The sequence below is a fragment of the Mus musculus genome, chromosome 5 (assembly GCF_000001635.26).
Source record: "Mus musculus strain C57BL/6J chromosome 5, GRCm38.p6 C57BL/6J".
Classification (NCBI taxonomy): Eukaryota; Metazoa; Chordata; class Mammalia; order Rodentia; family Muridae; genus Mus; species Mus musculus.
In genome coordinates this window covers 134,010,265-134,030,718 of record NC_000071.6, presented here as the reverse complement: position 1 = coordinate 134,030,718, position 20,454 = coordinate 134,010,265, and positions in this window count along the sequence as shown.

Sequence of the window (20,454 nt, the reverse complement as noted above, 5' to 3'; positions counted from 1 at the left end):
GCATTCTGTTCTTGTGGCTGTCTTCTTTTTGGTTTGTTGAATGATTACTTTCTTGGTTGTTCTAGGGCGTGATTTCCGTCCTTGTATTGCTTCTTTTCTGTTATTATCCTTTGAAGGGCTGGATTCGTGGAAAGATATTGTGTGAACTTGGTTTTGTCGTGGAATACTTTGGTTTCTCCATCTATGGTAATTGAGAGTTTGGCCGGGTATAGTAGCCTGGGCTGGCATTTGTGTTCTCTTAGTGTCTGTATAACATCTGTCCAGGCTCTTCTGGCTTTCATAGTCTCTGGTGAAAAGTCTGGTGTAATTCTGATAGGCCTTCCTTTATATGTTACTTGACCTTTCTCCCTTACTGCTTTTAATATTCTATCTTTATTTAGTGCATTTGTTGTTCTGATTATTATGTGTCGGGAGGAATTTCTTTTCTGGTCCAGTCTATTTGGAGTTCTGTAGGCTTCTTGTATGATCATGGGCATCTCTTTTTTTATGTTTGGGAAGTTTTCTTCTATTATTTTGTTGAAGATATTAGCTGGCCCTTTAAGTTGAAAATCTTCATTCTCATCAATTCCTATTATCCGTAGGTTTGGTCTTCTCATTGTGTCCTGGATTACCTGGATGTTTTGAGTTAGGATCCTTTTGCATTTTGTATTTTCTTTGACTGTTGTGTCGATGTTCTCTATGGAATCTTCTGCACCTGAGATTCTCTCTTCCATTTCTTGTATTCTGTTGCTGATGCTCGCATCTATGGTTCCAGATCTCTTTCCTAGGGTTTCTATCTCCAGCGTTGCCTCGCTTTGGGTTTTCTTTATTGTGTCTACTTCCCCTTTTAGTTCTAGTATGGTTTTGTTCATTTCCATCACCTGTTTGGATGTGTTTTCCTGTTTTTCTTTAATGATTTCTACCTGTTTGGCTGTGTTTTCCTGCTTTTCTTTAAGGGCCTGTAACTCTTTAGCAGTGCTCTCCTGTAATTCTTTAAGTGACTTATGAAAGTCCTTCTTGATGTCCTCCATCATCATCATGAGAAATGTTTTTAAATCTGGGTCTAGATTTTCGGTTGTGTTGGGGTGCCCAGGACTAGGTGGGGTGGGAGTGCTGCGTTCTGATGATGGTGAGTGGTCTTGATTTCTGTTAGTAGGATTCTTACTTTTGCCTTTCGCCATCTGGTAATCTCTGAAGCTAGCTGTTTTAGTTGTCACTGTTAAGAGCTTGTTCTTCAGGTGACTCTGTTAGCCTCTATGAGCAGACCTTGAGGGTAGCACTCTCCTTAGTTTCAGTGGGCAGAGTATTCTCTGCAGGCAAGCTCTCTTCTTGCAAGGCAGGTACCCAGATATCTGGTGTTCGAACCAGACTCCTGGCAGAAGTTGTGTTCCACTCACTAGAGGTCTTAGGATCACGTGTGGAATCCTGTGTGGGCCCTTGCGGGTGTCAGGCGACTCAGCTGGCAAGGTAGCCCAGGGCTCGAGTGGAGTGGAAGGGGTTTGTGCCCCAGATCAAGCCCGGGTAGCCTGCTTCCCTATGTACCGCAGTCTCAAGTTCCGCGCGATTGGATTGGGGCAGGCGCTGTGTTCCACTCACCAGAGGTCTTAGGGTCCCGTGGGGAGTCCCGTGTGGGCCCTTGCGGGTGTTGGGCAAGACTCTGCTGGCAAGGAAGCCCGGGGCTCGAGTCGAGCGGAAGGGACTTGTGCCCCAGATCAGGCCCGGGTAGCCTGCTTCCCTATGTACCGCAGTCTCAAGTTCCGCGCGATTGGATTGGGGCAGGCGCTGTGTTCCACTCACCAGAGGTCTTAGGGTCCCGTGGGGAGTCCCGTGTGGGCCCTTGCGGGTGTTGGGCAAGACTCTGCTGGCAAGGAAGCCCGGGGCTCGAGTCGAGCGGAAGGGACTTGTGCCCCAGATCAGGCCCGGGTAGCCTGCTTCCCTATGTACCGCAGTCTCAAGTTCCGCGCGATTGGATTGGGGCAGGCGCTGTGTTCCACTCACCAGAGGTCTTAGGGTCCCGTGGGGAGTCCCGTGTGGGCCCTTGCGGGTGTCAGGCGACTCAGCTGGCAAGGTAGCCCGGGGCTCGAGTGGAGTGGAAGGGGTTTGTGACCCAGATCAAGCCCGGGTAGCCTGCTTCCCTATGTACCGCAGTCTCAAGTTCCGCGCGATTGGATTGGGGCAGGCGCTGTGTTCCACTCACCAGAGGTCTTAGGGTCCCGTGGGGAGTTCCGTGTGGGCCCTTGCGGGTGTTGGGCAAGACTGCTGGCAAGGAAGCCCGGGGCTCGAGTCGAGCGGAAGGGACTTGTGCCCCAGATCAGGCCCGGGTAGCCTGCTTCCCTATGTACCGCAGTCTCAAGTTCCGCGCGATTGGATTGGGGCAGGCGCTGTGTTCCACTCACCAGAGGTCTTAGGGTCCCGTGGGGAGTCCCGTGTGGGCCCTTGCGGGTGTTGGGCAAGACTCTGCTGGCAAGGAAGCCCGGGGCTCGAGTCGAGCGGAAGGGACTTGTGCCCTCCTTTCTTCTTACATGAGAGTATTTCTTAGGCAATCCAAGCTGGCCCCAACCCTGATTTGCTAGGTAGCCAGGGGTGACTTTGAACTTCTGGTCCTCCCGCTTCCTCCTCTAGAGCATTGGGATTCCAGTTGTGTACTACCACACTGGGTTTACGCCTCCAATCTTCATAAACTCCCAATCTGAGGTTTTCTGTTACAGTAGCACAAAGCAAACTCAGACCCCAGGTGTTCATTACAAAAGCTCTTATAACGTAACAACAGCTTCGAGGGAGAACCCGGTGCCTCTGCCTCCTGAGAAGGCCTGGGAAGGACTACAGGAGGCAAATTGGTTTTTTGTGCTAGGCAGAACCCAGGCTGGGCTTTGAAGAATCCTCTGCCTTCCCTGGTGTTGCTTGGCTGAGTCGGAGAATCTTCCAGCTGGGCTGCCTTCCAGGCAGGCAGGCAGGATCCAAGTCACTTCTGCTTTCCCTTTTAGCACTTGGACCCAGGTGCCTGACGGATGGAGGGGCTCCGCGGCTCCCTCCTCCAGGAGCTCTGGCTAGCACAGCCGGGCAGTACTGTTGTCATTAGGAGGTATAAAATCCTAATTTATATTGCTGGGAGGGTAATTTATACACTAATGTAAATTTCTTTTACTGCTGATTTTTTGAGCAATTGATGTGCGATTATTCCCAGCTCCCTTCCAAGGCAATTCTAAAACCGTGGCTGCTAATACCTTAATATTCTCTGTGATTGCCAGCCATGATATGTTTCCCGGATCAAATGGATCCAGTGGGCTTTGACATAATTGGGTTAAAGATTTTTTTTTTCTTTTGCTTTCTGAGTTTTTTTTTTTTTTAAAGATTTGTTAGGCTGAGTGGGGAGGGGGGAAGTGACGGCACAAGCTTTTTGTTTGTGCTGTAATTTACTGAGAACTCTGTTCTCTTGTCGTGTGTGCGTGTGTGTGTGTGTGTGTGTGTGTGTGTGTGCGCGTGTGCGTGTGTGTGTATGTGTGCATAGGTGTGGCATGCATGTGGGGGCCACAGGGAAACCTTGGTTGTTACTACCTTGGTTTTGTGGTTTTGTTTGTTTGCTTTTTATCTTTTTAAAATTTTTATATTTTTTATATTTTTGGTTTTTGGAGACAGGGTCTCCACTGAACCTGGAGCTTACCAAGTAGGTGAGACTGGGAGTCACCCCCATCTGCAGTAATCCCATCTCTACCTCTCACACATGCCATTGAGGAGATTATGAGCACATGACACCGTGCCTGGCCCCACCCCCACTTTTGTCAATGTGAGTTATGAATGAACTCTGGCCCTTATGTTTGCAAAGTGAACACTTTAGTGACTGGGCTATCTCCCCAGCTTTGTGTGTGTGTGTGTGTGTGTGTGTGTAGGTCAGGTTTGCTTGAATTTGCTGTGTAGCTGAGGTTGGCTGTCAGCGCTCATTCACCTCTTGAATGCTGGGATTACAGGCGTGTGCCACCATGTCTGGCTCACTGGGATTACAGGCGTGTGCCACCATGTCTGGCTCACTGGGGTTTTTGAGACCGAGATCTCACTCTGTAACCTAGGTTGATCCTGTTCTCCTAATCCTCCTGCCTCAGCATTCTAAGCGCTGTGGTAATAGACATGTGCCACCATGATTTAGGGTTAAAGTACAGATGTATTCATGAAGCAAGCCTTGGTGGACGTGAAATGTTTCAGAGCCTTGATTTCGACTTTCCCCACCACACCAACTGTAAAAACACTTTCTGTGATATGCTAGAATTGGGGTTCAGCAACCCTTCAACCTCTCCCTGGGGGATTCTAGGCAGGGGCTCTACCACTGAGTCACACCCCAACCCCTCCCTGGGGGATTCTAGGCAGGGGCTCTACCACTGAGTCACACCCCAACCCCTCCCTGGGGGATTCTAGACAGGGGCTCTCCCACTGAGCCATGCCCCCAGCCCCTCACTGGGGGATTCTAGGCAGGGGCTCTACCACTGAGCCACGCTCTAGAACTCTTTACTTTTTAAGTAAACAAGTAAATAGTTTTAAAATAAAAATAAATATAATTTTAAAAACATAAATGATGTCCTGAGGGACAGCTAATGTTACCCTCTGGTCCTCATACCTAGACACAGACACAAAAACCCATTAAACAAGGACAGAGAGATAAGGGGGTCAGCTTAGATAGTCATTGCAAACTGGGCAAGCTGGATAGGACCAGGCAGGGAGAGAAAGGTTGTTTTTTTTTTCTTCCTGAAACATGACTGTCATCTCTGTCAAAACAAGTGACCATTCAAAACACTTTTTAGACCAGCAAGTTGTTGGCCACACACTGTATAGCCTGGACAGACCTTGATCTCATAATTTTCCTTCCTCTGCCTTCTGCGTGTTAGTATGACAGGCTTGTGTCACTCCTCCTGGCTAGAGTTATTCTTAGTACACAGAGTTGACTGACTTCAGAACTATACACTACTGGGTAGACTCATGCTGCTCGTTCATGACAATTTTACCACAGGCTTCAGTTTCTTCCTTCTTCATGTGGATATTTCAGTTATTTATTTATTTATTTATTTATTTAAAAAAATTTTTATTACGTATTTTCCTCAATTACATTTCCAATGCTATCCCAAAAGTCCCCCACACCCTCCCTCCCCCCACTCCCCTACCCACCCATTCCCATTTTTTGGCCCTGGCGTTCCCCTGTACTGAGGCATATAAAGTTTGCCTGTCCAATGGGCCTCTCTTTCCAGTGATGGCGGACTAGGCTATCTTTTGATACATATGCAGCTAGAGACAAGAGCTCCGGGAATACCGAATGGCTGAGAAGCACCTGAAAAAATGTTCAACATCCTTAATCATCAGAGAAATGCAAATCAAAACAACCCTGAGATTCCACCTCACACCAGTCAGAATGGCTAAGATCAAAAATTCAGGTGACAGCAGATGCTGGCGAGGATGTGGAGAAAGAGGAACACTCCTCCATTGTTGGTGGGATTGCAAGCTTGTACAACCACTCTGGAAATCAGTCTGGCGGTTCCTCAGAAAATTGGACATAGTACTATCAGAGGATCCCGAAATACCTCTCCTGGGCATATATCCAGAAGATGTCCCAACCAGTAAGAAGGACACATGCTCCACTATGTTCATAGCAGCCTTATTTATAATAGTCAGTTATTTATTTTTAATTAAGCTTATGTGTTTATCTCTGTATAGTTATGTGCACATGAATGCTGACACCTATGGAGGACAGAAGAGGGCGCCAGATCCCTTAGAACTGCAGTTACAGCTGGTTGTGAATCACCTGATACGAGTTCTGCGAACCAAACTTGGGGTCTCTGCTACAGCAACAAGTGTTCTTAACCCCTGAGCTATCTCTCAGCCCTCTTTCTACTTATCTTATCTATTTAAAATTTAAAACCACAGTGTGTGTATGTGTGTTCTTGTGTGTATCTTGGCATGTGAATGCATGCATGCTATGGCTCTCGTGAGGTTCCTGGTGAGTCTCCTGGTCCATTTGCCCTTCTCTTTATAGGGCTGCCAGGACTATAGATGTACACCACTGTCTGGCTTTTCTTATGTGGACTTTAAGGATTGGGTTGAAGTTGTCAGGATTTCACAGCAAGTACTTTTCCCTTCTGAATCATCTCACTGGCCTAAGAAATGCTTTGAATAAAATCAACCGTTCTGTCCCTGCCTGGTCCTATCCAGCTTGTTCAGTTGGCAATACTCATCTGAGCTGACTTCCTTATCTCTCTGTCCTTGTTTAGTGGATTATGAATATCTTGTGTCTGTGTCTAGGTATGAGGTCCAGAGGGTAACATTAGCTGTTGTCCCTCAGGACATCATTTATGGCTTTTAAGATTATATTTATTTTTATTTTAAAAATATTTACTTATTATTTTTTGTGTGTATAATGTGTGCATGTGTGCATACCATGGCACATGTGTTCATGTATGATAATAGCTTTATGGAGTAGGGTCTTTCTCCAGCTACCTTTATGTGTGTTCTGCAGATGGGACTTAGATTACAAAGTTTGTGCATGAAGCACCTTTATCAGCTGTGCCATCTCACTGGTCATTCACCTTGTTTTCTGATGTCGCCTGGATCGCACTAATTAGTCAAAGCTGGTTGGCCAGTGAGCACAGCGATCCTCCTGTCTCTACCTCTCCAATAAGGATTACAAGTGTGGGGCTGGTGAGATGGCTCAGCAGGTAAGAGAACTGACTGCTCTTCCAAAGGTCCTGAGTTCAAATCCCAGCAACCACATGGTGGCTCACAACCACCTGTAATAAGATCTGACGCCCTCTTCTGGTGGGTCTGAAGTCAGCTACAGTGTACTTATGTATAATAATAAATAAAACGTTTGGGCCTGAGCGGGGCCAACCAGAACGAGAAGGGTTGACCAAAGCAAGCAGAGGTCCTAAAAATTCATTTCCCATTAACTACATGAAGGCTCACAACCATCTGTATCTGTACTGTTACAGTGTACACACATACATAAAATAAGTAAATAAAATCTTTAAAAAAAAAGGATTACAAGTGTGTATCACTATGTTTGGCTTAAAGAAAAAAATATCTGTCTATGTACCTATCTACCTATTCGTGGATCAGCCAGTCTATTTATATGTATATATGTGTTTATGTGAGTTTATGTGGTATATGTGTGATATGTATGTATGGGCACATGACCTCATGTGTGCAGTGGCCAGAGGAGGATGTTGGGTAGTCTGATGTATTACTCTCTACCTTCTTCCTTCGAGATAGGGCCTCTCATTGAATCTGGAGCTAAATCATAAATTGAATCATGGAGCCTAGGATGGATAATCTTGGTGTCAACCAGAAACACCTGGACAGAAGAATCCCTTCATTTCTGATTGATGTAGGGAAGGCCCAGCCCACTGTGAGCCTGGGCTACATAAGAAAGGTAGCTGAGTATGAGACAGAGCACATGAGGCAGTGAGCAGCATCCCCGTGGTTTCTTTCTTAAGCTCCTGCCTTTGGCTTCAAGATGGACTGTAGCCAGTAAGCTAGAATAAACCCTTACCTCCCTGTCTGCTTTTGGTCATATTATTGATCTCGGCAGCAGGAAGCAAACTGGAGCAGAGCCTCAGTGATCCTCCTGTCCCTATGTTCCCATAGTGCCTGGGGTCCAGGTGCGCATAGCCATGCCCACCTTTTATGTGGGTGCTGGAGATTCAAACTTGAGATTTCTCCTGTTTGCAGAGCAAGCGCTTGGTTCACTGAAAGATCTCCCACGTTCCTGGATTCTGCATTTCTAAAGGACATAGAGGGTGGGGCTAGTGACCTAAGATGTCCATCTAAGAGGTTCTCCGGACTCTGTGGTGCATTTTGACTGTGGACTTGATTGGATTGGAGAGACACCTGGGAGATTTGTAAAGAACACTTCTGGGTGTGTCCTGGGAGATTTTGGAAAGACCAATCTTGAATATGGACAGACATCCCACAAGGTGTAGAATAAAAGAGGAGGAAGGATGAAACACCTTGGCACAAACGTGCTCTTCTGTTCCCAGCCTCTGTGGTGAGCAGCCTCCACTGTGTGTTTCAACTGTCATAATGGCCCACTTCACCATAACCCCAATGTGACAGAGGCAGCCACCTCTGAGCCCAGTTAAGCCTTTCCTCCTGCAAATTATTTTTGGCCTTGGGTATCTGTCACAGTAACGAGAAGTCTGGGCAGCACACAGTCTCCAAGAGAGCTGGGGGCACTTCTAGGCTCAGCTAGAAAGGACCCACCAGACCATTCTCGGCTCCATTTTCTCTTAATTAGTTCTAATTTCTCTGTCATCATTATGGAGTGACACTGAAAGCCTTCAAGTCCCTGTAAGCAGCTGGCAGTAGCTGGCTTCATTAATCTTGCCCATTCTTGCCTATTGAAGATTGCTGTTTGCTTTAGAGATGATACACACATTTAAGTGCTCCTAACCACTGAGCCATCTCTTAAGCTCAATCTTTTTATTTCTTTTGAGACAGGATCTCACGAGCCCAGGGTGGTCTTGAATTGGCTATGTAAGTCCAAGATGGCTTCAAACTTCCAGTTCTCTATGTCTGTCTCCCCTTGTGAATTAATGGTATCACTAGGGTAGAACCCACGAGCTCATTCTTCCCGAAGGAGCTGAATTCTGATGGTGATTGTATAGTTACCTTTTCTATTGCTGTGATAAAACACATGACCAAAAGCAGCTTGTAGAAAGAAGAGTTTATGTGGGCTTATGGTTCTAGAAGAATAAGAGTCCACCATGGAGGGGTGGCATGGCAGCAGGCAGCAGGCAGCAGGCCGGAGCAAGGAGGGGGAGAGTTCACATCTTTAACTGCAGGCATAAAGCAGAGAGAATGAACCAGAAGCAGGGAGAGGCTACCAACGCTCAAAGCCTGCCCCTAGTGGAGTACTTCCTCTAGCTAGGCTGTATCATCTCTACAAAGAGTCCTACCAACTGACCTACCAAGGTGATCAAATGCCCGAGCCCATGGGGTCATTTCTTACTCAAACCACCACGCTCCCAATCCTCTTCTCTTCTTCCTCTCCTACTCTCTTCTTTCTTCTTTCTCTCTCCTCCCCCATCATATTCTACATTCCTTCCCTCCTCCCACCAATCCCTATTTCCATTTGCATCCATCCTCCTCTTCCTTTCTTCCCCTCTTTTTCTTTCCCTCATCCTTGTTCTCCTCCACCTCCCCTCCCCTCCCCTCCCCTCCCCCTCCCCTCCCCTCCCCCTCCCCTCCCCCTCCCCTCCCCTCCCCCTCCCCTCCCCTCCCCCTCCCCTCCCCTCCCCTCCCCCTCCCCTCTCCTCCCCCTCCCCTCTCCTCCCCCTCCCCCTTCCCTCCCTGGTTGTACTCTTTAGATGGATGGTCCTTGTTGAGCCCAGAGAGACAAACTCTTCTACATTCAGTGTGTGATGGCTAATCTTGCTTGTCAGCTTTGCTACATCTGGAAGTAACTAAAATCCAAAAATGAAGGGCACACCTGTGAATGATTTTTTTTTTGAAATAATTTGAAGTAGGTGGATCCATTTCTAATCCTGACCTTTGAGGTAGGAAGACACATGCCTTTAATCAGGATGACACACATTTAATCTGGGCCATGCCTTCTGCTGGAAGCCTATATAAGGACATGGAAAAATTTACTTTTTCTCTTTATTTGCTTGATCTTGTCTTGTTAGCACATCCATTCCTTCATTGGTATTAGAGCCTAGGGATTCTTAGGGATTCCAGTGTACACTGAAGACCAGCTGAGATATCCAGCCTTGTGGACTGAGCAACTACTGGGTTCTTGGACTTTCTGTTTACAGTCAGCCATTGTTAGATTAGCTGGACCACAGTGCATATATATATATGTATATATATATGTATATATATATATATATATATATATATATATATATATATATATGATATAGTGAATGTCTATCTATCTATCTATCTATCTATCTTTCATTCTGTTTTGTTTTTGTTTTTGTTTTTGTTTTTGTTTTTGTTTTTGTTTTTATCGAGACAGGGTTTCTCTGTATAGCCCTGGCTGTCCTGGAACTCACTTTGTAGACCAGGCTGGCCTCGAACTCAGAAATCCACCTGCCTCTGCCTCCCAAGTGCTGGGATTAAAGGTGTGCACCACCATGCTCGGCTTCTATCATTCATTCTATTTATATTCATTCTAACCCTGGCTAATATGCAGGGTAAACTGATATATTTTGTTATTGTTAATATTTTGAGACAAAGTCTGGATTTGTAACCCATATTGACCTGGACTGCCCAATGCTCCTGCTTCATGCCACCCGAGTGCTGGGATGACAGGTGTGCACCATCACCCTCATCAAATTGGTGCCTCCTTGACACCTAGGCAACTATCCTGCTTTGTTGGAGGTGCCCATAGATCAGGAGACTAAGGTTGTGCCTCTGGGAAGGAGAACTCTGGGCTGGGGTTGACCTGGGCTCAGAGGCATCTATTCGAGTCTTTTGCTTGGCACTCCTTGCCTCTTCTGCTTCTGGATTCCCCTCCAGCTGCCTTTGGTGGCTCAGCCTAGCTGCTGACAGAGGTGATTACAGCTTGTGAATGATAACATAATTCAGTGCCCCTCAAGGAGAGTCGCTATCAGAGAGACTTTTTTCTAAGAGGGGAAAAATATATAATATAGTGGTTGAAAAGGGCTATCTTTCTTCCTAGAAGAACAGTTATTAATCTCTTCCTAGTACATTTTCATATCATTCTAGACATTTATTTCCAGGCCGTGATATTATAAAACCAGGCTTCTGTGTCAGTTTTGATGCGGTGTAACACGCCGGAACATGAAAAGGCGTAATTACCGCCGTGGCCATCGGAATTGCTAACGAGAGCCTGACATTTTCAAATCAGCACTAGTTCTCAGTGATCTGGAAGCGGGGGGCCTCAGCTACAACTGCTGCATGTCAATGAGGCAGGTCAGACTCTGAGCACAGCAGAGGGACAGGGCTGGGTGGGCTCACTTGGATTCTGTGAGTTGAATTTAGTGACCAGCCCTGATGGATCGGCATGAGAGGAAGAATATTTATTTCAACACTGCCCTTGGCTGTCCAAGGGACAAAGTGTTTGTGTGTGTGTGTGTGTGTGCATGTGTATATGTTTGCATGTGTCCATGTATGTGTGCATGTGTGTGTGCATGTGTGTGTGTGTGTGTGTGTGTGCATGTATATGTTTATGTGTGTTAGTACAAATGTGTGTAGGAGGTCAACCCGTTAGAAGTCTTTTCTCATAAGCCATTCATATGTATTTTCAAGATAGGGTTTCTTTGTGTATCACTGGTTGTCCTGGAACTCTCTCTGTAGACCAAGCTGGCCTCAAACCCAGAGATGTGCCTACCTCTGCCTCCTGAGTGCTAGGATTAAAGGCATGTGCCATCCACCACCTGAAAATGACATCTGTATTAAAAATATTTTATTTTTAAGTATGTGGGTATGTGTGATACAGAAAGAGATACATAGACACAGAGGCACATGTATGTAGACATACAGCATCAGGTATACACACACACACACACACACACACACACACACACACACACATACACACCGAGGAGAAGAGAGATAGGAGATAGGAGAGAGAGAGAGAGAGAGAGAGAGAGAGAGAGAGAGAGAGAGAGAGATGAATGCAGGTACTTACAAAGACCAGAACAACTTATCGGCTTCCCTGGAGCTATGGTTACAGGGTTCCAGGCCATTGTGTGCCAAATTGTGGGTGCTGGAAACTGTTCTTAGGTTTTTAACAAGAGCAGTAAGTGCTCTTAACCACCTCTCCAGTCCCATGTAATAAATATATATGAATGAATATTTAACATTTATTGTATGCACATACTTGTATATGTATGCCCACCACAGTATACTTGTGGAAGCCAGAGAACAACTTTTGAGGGGTCAGTCCCTCCATTCATCATTAGGGGTTCAGGAGATCAAACTTAGTTGTCAGGCTTGGTAGCAAGGCCTTTATCCATTGAGCTCTCACTGGCCCACCTTGTTGTTTGAGTTAGGGTCTCTCAGAAGAACCTGGAATTCACCAAGCTAGGAAAAAAAATGGCTAACTAGCGAACCCCAGGGTTCTGTCTCTGCCTCCCCAGTGCTCATTTTGTACATCGCCGTAGCTGTGGTAGTTTTGTTATTGTTGTTGCTGTTGTTGTTCTGGGGATCAAACTCAGGTCCTGCTGTTTGAGCAGCAAACACTTTACCAACTGAGTTATCTCTCAGCTCTGGCTTGTGTAAGCATTCTTTGAGTTGAAGCCCTCAAAAAAAAATATCGAGAGACCAAAGGTGTTTCTTCACCTTCAGATTGCGTGTCCTGTTAGCTTTAACTGTCAACTCGACACGGCTTAGAGTTACCTGAGAAGGGAGTTTCCATTGAGGGGTTTCCTAGATCAGATTGGCCTGAGGACATGTCTCTTGGGGGTTGCCTCGATTGTTAATTGATGTAAGAGGGTCCAGTCCACTGTGAGCAGCACCATTCCCTATGCGGGTGGTCCTGGGCTGTATAAGAAAGCTGTCTAGTCATGAATTTGTGAGCAAGCTAACAAGCAGATATTACTCCATGGTTTCTGCTTCAAATTCCTGCCTTGACCTCCTTCAGTGATGTATTAATACATGAATTTCCCTTTCTTCCCCCAAGTTGCTTTTGGTTAGAGTATTTTATGACAGCAACAGAGACAAAATTCGAGCTCCAAATGACTGGAGGTTTGTCCGCACTCTTTCTTTTAGTTCTCACTTATCCACTGGGTAGACGGACCAAGCCTCCTTGTGGCTGTATGAAGTCTGGATTTTCCTGAGCCATCCTGTTCTTTTCCTTTCCATGGTTTGAATTGATGCTGGAATGCTCCTCCCAGGCTCATGTGCTTGAACTCTTAGTTCCCAGCTGGGCACACTATTTTGGAAAACAGTGGAAGCTCTGGGGCAGGAGGCGTGTCTGGTCAAAGCAAGTCACCAAACGAAGGCCTTTGAGACTTACAGTCCAGCCCCATTTCTGTCCCTCTTCCTGTTGTTTGATCCACCAATGAGTGAGAAGCCTCCCCGTGGGCACTCCCACTGCTGTGGGCTTCCACTACGCTTTCTACCACATTGAACTGAAGCTGTGAGCCAAAAGAAAATTTCCTCCTTTAAGTTGACTGATGAAAAACTAACATAATTCTGTTAGGTAGCTTTTGTTACCGTGATAAAGTATCTGGGCAGAAGAGTAGAAGATACTAGACAAGCACTTTACTGAGCCATGCCTCCCTGGGGGATTCTAGGCAGGGGCTCTACCACTGAGCCACACCCCCAGCCCCTCACTGGGGGATTCTAGGCAGGTGCTCTACCACTGAGCCACGCCCCCAGCCCCTCACTGGGGGATTCTAGGCAGGTGCTCTACCACTGAGCCACGCCCCTAGCCCCTCCCTGGGGGATTCTAGGCAGGGGCTCTACCACTGAGCCACACCCCCAGCCCCTCACTGGGGGATTCTAGGCAGGGGCTCTACCACTGAGCCACACCCCCAGCCCCTCACTGGGAGATTTTAGACAGGGGCTCTACCACTGAGCCACGCTCCCAGCCCCTCACTGGGGGATTCTAGGCAGGTGCTCTACCACTGAGCCACACCTCCAGCCCCTCACTGGGAGATTTTAGACAGGGGCTCTACCACTGAGCCACGCTCCCAGCCCCTCACTGGGGGACTCTAGGCAGGGGCTCTACCACTGAGCCATGCCCCCAGCCCCTCACTGGGGGATTCTAGGCAGGTGCTCTACCACTGAGCCAAGCCCCTAGCCCCTCACTGGGGGATTCTAGGCAGGAGCTATACCACTGAGCCACACCCCCAGCCCCTCACTGGGAGATTTTAGACAGGGGCTCTACCACTGAGCCACGCTCCCAGCCCCTCACTGGGGGACTCTAGGCAGGGGCTCTACCACTGAGCCATGCCCCCAGCCCCTCACTGGGGGATTCTAGGCAGGTGCTCTACCACTGAGCCAAGCCCCTAGCCCCTCACTGGGGGATTCTAGGCAGGTGCTCTACCACTGAGCCATGCCCCCAGCCCCTCCCTGGGGGATTCTAGGCAGGGGCTCTACCACTGAGCCACACCCCCAGCCCCTCACTGGGAGATTTTAGACAGGGGCTCTACCACTGAGCCACGCTCCCAGCCCCTCCCTGGGGGATTCTAAGCAGTTGCTTTAAACACTGAGCCACGCCCTTATCCTCTTTTGATTTTTAATTTTGATACAGACTTCACGTATTTGCTCAGATTAGCTTTGAACTCACTCTGTAGTCTTGGCAGGTCTTGAACTTGTGATCCTCCTATGTTAGTGTCCCTAAGTAGCTGGAATGATGAATTCCGAAGTCAGGGCAGATGAACAAGGAAAGCTCTTATTTAATGGATCTTACTCGGGTGATTCTTAGGCATAGTGAGCTGTGGTGAGAGTCCTGTTCTACATCCCAGTGGCTCAGGGATGTGGCCAGTGGTGGTAGACCACTGTGGTTTTCTCTAATACCTTTGGCCTGGTAATGAGGGAAGTCACATAATGCTGGTCACTCAGGGCCTTGGTGATACTCTTTGTGTGCCAAAGATTCGGAAAAGTGCCCTGCTACACCTGCATGTATATTAATTTTTCTTTTATTCCCACCTTCAGAGACATCCTTCGTCACTTACTATTTCTTTACATCTGTCTTTTGCATCTCTCATTTTTTATCTCCATCCACCTATCCATTCACCCATCCATCCATTCACACATCCACCCATTCATGTACCCACCCATCCATCCACCCATCCACTCATCCATGCATCCATGCATCCATCCACCCACCCATCCACTCATCCATCTATTATTCATTCATCGACCCACACATCCACCCACACATCCATCCATGCACCCACCCATCCATGCATACATGCATCCATCCACCCACCCACCCACTCATCCACCCCCCATCCACCCACCCACCCACCCATCCATGCACCCATCCATGCATGCATCCATCCATCTACCCATCCATGCACCCATGCATCCACCCACCCACCCATCCATCCACTTGTCTGTCTCTCTATCTGTCATCCTTTATCCATTTATCATCTTTCCATTCACCCTCCACCCTCACTGGTCTGCCCCTTTATTCAATGATGCATCATTCATTGGTCCAGCCACTTGCCCATTGATTGCTATAGAAGGAATTCAGGATGAAGACAAACCTCCAAGGAGCCGAGTTTCCCTGAGGTGGCACTAAAGTGGTCATAGATCACTCTTTAGAGTTGCCTTCCCTGGTGAGGGCTCAGTTTCCTTGTCCATAAAAAAAGGTGGAGTTGGGGCTGGAGAGTTAGCTAAGTGTTAAATAGCATTTGTTGCCCTTACAGCGGACCTGAGTTTGATTCTCAGTACCCACAAGGTGGGTCACAATGGTCTGTAACTCCAGCTCCAGGAGATCCAATACCCTCTTCTGACTTCCATAAACCTCAGGCACACATATATGCACATGCACACATGCAGGCAACAATCCATACACATAAAAATAAATAATTCTTAATAGTAAAAGGCTGAATTGAACCAGATGTCTCAAATGTCCCCATGAGTACGTGGCGCTTGGAACCCTCTTGGATCCTCTTTAGCGGAGACTCCAGGCTTTCTTTCCGGCTTGAGAACTGTTTTGCAGCCACAACTGGGTCTCTGGGGCAGCAGGGAAGCCAGAAGCCGAGAGGCCACCTGGCACCAGTGAGCGATGAGAACGGGAATGATTTGTGAGGCCATAGTGGAGGGTGGCAGGACTGGGGTTTCCCGGGGCGGCTGGCATACTCTGACATCTGCTATTTTTCACTTCAGTGTGACTGATTGGCTCCAGATGGGCCCCTGTAGACTGTTTTCAGCTGTGTTTGGAAGTGTGCCAACTGGCTGCGTCTTATCTTCGAGACCTCTCAGTGGTAGAGGACTTCATCCTAACTGCCAAAGCCAAGAGGCCAGTGGATGTTACAAGAGGACCCTGATTCCAAAGGACCCCTTGTTCCCCTGAGCAGCTTCCCTCAGTTCAAAGACACTCTTGCCCTGGGTTTTGCAGGGCTGGGGTGTGTGTGCTGTGCTCGGCAGAGCTGGATGATGGCAAAGCTCCCAGCTTGAGGGAGGCTGTTGCGTTAGGTCAGCCATTTCTCTGGGCTAATGCCTGTTTTTCTTCTGCAGCCTACAGGAAATCTGACCTCACTGAAGGGACTTGGGCAGTGGTCCTAGTCTCTAACATTTTTTTTTCTTTCACAGATCCTCTAGCTTCAATTGGCTCACAACCTTGGGGGACAAAAACCCATTTGCTTTCTGAGTCGTTCACAGAACAGTTTGGCAGAGGGAGAAAGACCCCTGGCCAGACATCAGGACACTGAGTGGAAACAGGAATTGGTAGTTTCCAGGCCAAGTGACTTTGGACTCTCTAGGACCTAAGTTTTCTCTATTGTAACTGAAGGCACTTTTTTGTTTCTTTCTGTATGCATGCTAACGAATCTCAGTGATCTACCTGCCTCTACCCTTCCATCCCTGGAGAACAAGTGTGTGCCCCTACACCTGGCTGGCTGCCTCCCTCCCTCCTTCCCTTCCTCATGTGTGTGTGTGTGTATGTGTGTGTGTGTGTGTGTGTGTGTGTGTGTGTGTGTGAGAGAGAGAGAGAGAGAGAGAGAGAGAGAGAGAGACTTTGTGTGTGTGTGTCTCCGTGTGTGTGAATGTGTGTATCTTGGTGTGTGTCTGTGTGTATGAGAGTATATATATATGTGTGTCTCTGTGAATGTGTTTGTGTGTGTGTGTCTATGTGTGTGAGAGAGACTGTGTATGTCTGTGTGTGTTCGAGTGTGTGTCTGAGTGTGTGAGTGCATCTCTGTGTGTGTGACAGAGTCTGTCTGCCTCTCTTTGTGTGTGTGTCTGTGTATGTGAGAGATTGTGTAGGTCTGCGTGTGTCTGAGTGTGTGTGAGAGTGTATCTCTCTCTCTCTGTATATAGCCCATGCCCATGTATGGAGGTCAGGGGACAACTTTGTGCAACTGTTTCTCAGCCTACACTTTTAATATGGGACATGGCTCTGGGCATGGGATTCAGGTCCCCTAGCTTGTAAGACAAGCCCTTAACTGACTGCCATTTCCCCAGCCCACTGTTCCCTTTCTGAAATCGATGATCCGTTTCCTGCAGAGTTGAACACTCCTGGTGTCTCTAGCTTCCTAAGGTGGAAACACAAGTAGAGGAGTGGGAAATGTTATGAAGATGCCATTTCAGGGCAGTGTCTCAGCTGTGACAATCCCAAATGTAAAGGTTTGAATGTGGAATGTTCTTAAGAGGTTCACATAATCTATACCGGGACTCCAGCTGGTGGCGCTGTACCCCTCCAGTTGGTGGCGCTGTTCTTGGAAGATTGTGGGAACGTTGGGAGCTGGAGCCTCACTGGAGGAAGTAGCTCGCTGGGCCGGGTGTGTGTGCAGAGTAGGCCTAGAGCTATTTTATCCTTGACTATTTCCAGTCTAACTTTCCACTTTCTAGGCATCTCTTCCATTCCATCTGCCTAGCGTTTATGGACTGAAACCCCTGAAACGGTGCATGCAGATAAATCCTTCCCCTTTAAGTTAGGTATCGAGCCACACTAACAAGTGACATTTGTCAAGCATATTTTCCCTACCCAGGGCCTTGACCTTGCAGGGCTGAGATGGAGGAGCCCACAGGGGTAGGTCACTGTGGTCTCTGTAGCATTTTTCTGCTTGGATAATAAAGTTAAGGGTCTTGGCTTTCATACTGGTTTCTCCTCTTAGTTTTACTAGATAGCTCGCCCCTCCAGGCTCCCCACCTGAGTCTATTTGGGTTACTATAACAAAGATACTATACGCTGGTTGACTTACTTGGCACTCTGGAGGCTGGGAAGCTCAATGTGCTGGTAGAGGTCATGTTTAGCGAGTATCCAATTTCTTGTTCATAAATGCGTGTCTTATTCTTCCTGTGACATAGACATAAGAGCTCTCTGGGGTCTCCATGCAAGGGCACAAAGGCCATTTGTGAGGAGTCCACCCTCACGACCTCTCAAAGACCCCACCCCCTAGAAAGTCAACATGTGACTTTGAATGGGGACACAAGTACTCCGTTCACAATGATCCCCTCTACAATTGTAGATCAAGGTTGAACACCCATGGAAGGTTGAACACACATGGGTCTCTCTCTTCCTTTTCATTTTCTACTTTTGCTTCCATTCTTGCCTCTTCCTTCTTTCGCCCTCCTCCTTCTCCTCTCCTTTTTCTCTTGGCTCTTTCTAATGGTATATATATTTTTCTACACAGCACTGGGTTTCATAAGGACATGTTCACTCAAGTAAATAATGAACTTGAACCATGTTACCCGGCCTGCACTCTCTCCCTCCTTCCCTCCCCCCCCCACTCTTTCTTCTTTTCCTTTTATTACACTTAGTATTTTTTATTTCTATTTTTTAAAAATGTGTGTGTGTGTGTATGTGTGTTTGTGGGCATGGGCATACTATAGCATTTGTGTGGAGGTCAGAGACAAGTTGGCAGATGTTGGCTCTCTCCTTCCACTTGATGGATGGTCCTGGGGATTGAACTCAGGTCCTCAGCCTTGACAGCAGGAGTCTTTACACACCGGGCCATTTTGCTTGTTCCAATTTTTCTTAAAGGAACATTGTTTGAATGGGAGGATTCAAAGGTTGGACATGGTTAAAGGTGTGGGTGGGTTAAAGCATAGTCCTGCCTAGTTCCCCCTCCCATTCTCTTGCTCTTATTTTTGTGTGTATGTTATGTGTATCGTCATGTGTGTGAGGGTGAGTGAGTGCAAGCTCAGTCGGTGTGTGGATGCCAGAGGGAGCACCCCCCTCAGTGTTCAGCCTCTCCTTCCAGCTGTTTGGGACAGGGTCTTCTTAGTGTTCACTGCTACGGATACTAGGCTAACTGGCCCAAGAGACTTTGACATTCTCCTGCCTGGGCATCCCATCTAGACAGAAGTGCACTGGGATTATAGATGGCTGTGCCACTCTGCCTTTTACATAGATTCTGGGGATTTGAACTTAGCAGGGTCAGGCTTGTGTGGCAAGTGCTTTGCCTACTGAGCTACCCTCAGCCCTATACTCCTTCTTTGCAATGTTCCTTTTGTTGACAGAGGAGGAAAACATATGGCCACACGTTAGTGTCTGGGATTTCTGGAAGACTTATGCTGAAACTCCTCCTCCAGGGATGTCCCTGTCCTGTGGTTTACAACTGGCCTAAGCCAACTTGGCTACTCTAATGGTATCATCACGGGTCACCCTGCAAACAGAATGAGACTACCCAGATCACTTGCAGTAACTATCAATAATTTCAAATGAATAAAGGGCCTGAATTATACCTCAAAATGCATTGGCCAAGTCTTTCTGCTCCCACAACTTGCCTGTCTGTATAGCCTAGACTTTGACTGACTTATGTTTTCTAAAATGGCTAACCAGCTAACTCCCTGGCTACTTCCCACGATAGGCTCCCCAAACCTGAGGGGGATGTTCATTCATTGACGGGTGTCCAAAGAATGCAGCCATCATACCTTGCTTGGCCTGGATCATGGCTTTCTCATGAGTGGGTCAGACAAGCTTCCACTGGGATGGTGCAATGACCCCCTTCTCCATGTTGGAAAAAAAATGCACAGAATTGACTTGGGGTATGGTTCAACAGGTAGATGCTTGCCTGGGTTCCATCCCAACACTGCATAAAACAGATGTGGCGGCACACAACTGTAATTCCAACATCTCACTGTGTGTGTATAAGCAGGAAGACTGGAGTTTCAAATCCATCCTCAGCTTCATGAAGATTTAGAGGCTAACCTGGGTTACGTGGGGTATCAAAATGAAACTTGCTTCTTAGTCTGGGCTGGGACAGAGAAAGGTAGGATGGCTTTAATCTCAGTCATGTGTAGATTCTGGGAGGACCAGGCAGCTCCAGGCGTGCACAGGCCATGGCGTCTTCAAACTTGCTACATAATCAATTTTTGATCCTCAGGATTCTTTCTCTTTTCACATGAGTGCCGGGATTCCAGGCGTATACAACAATGTTCATCTTCATGGGCTTTGTTTTTAAACAAATGTTTTGAGCTGCAGATAGAGGTCAGGGTAAGCTGTCTGTCCCCAGCTTCATGTTAAGGCCTAATTCCTGAACGCAACCAACCAGAAGGAAAGGTCACTGAGAAGGAGTAAGATCATGAGCGTGTTGCTCTCATGAATGGGTCTTTCTCAAGGGAGTGGATTAAGTTTCTAAAGACTGAGTTAGGTCAAATGCTCCACCAATTTACCATGCCCATAACACCTTACTGGGGGATTCTAGGCATGTGCTCTTCAACTGAGCCATAATTTTAGTCTCTTGTAGGGGGATTCTAGATAGGAGGTCTATAGCTGAGCCATGCCTCCAGCCCCTCATTGAGGGATTCTAGGCCAGGGCTCTACCCACAGTACCACATTCCCATCCCCTCCCTGGGGGATTCTAGGCAGGGGCTCTGCCACTGAACTGTGTCCCCAGCCCCTCACTG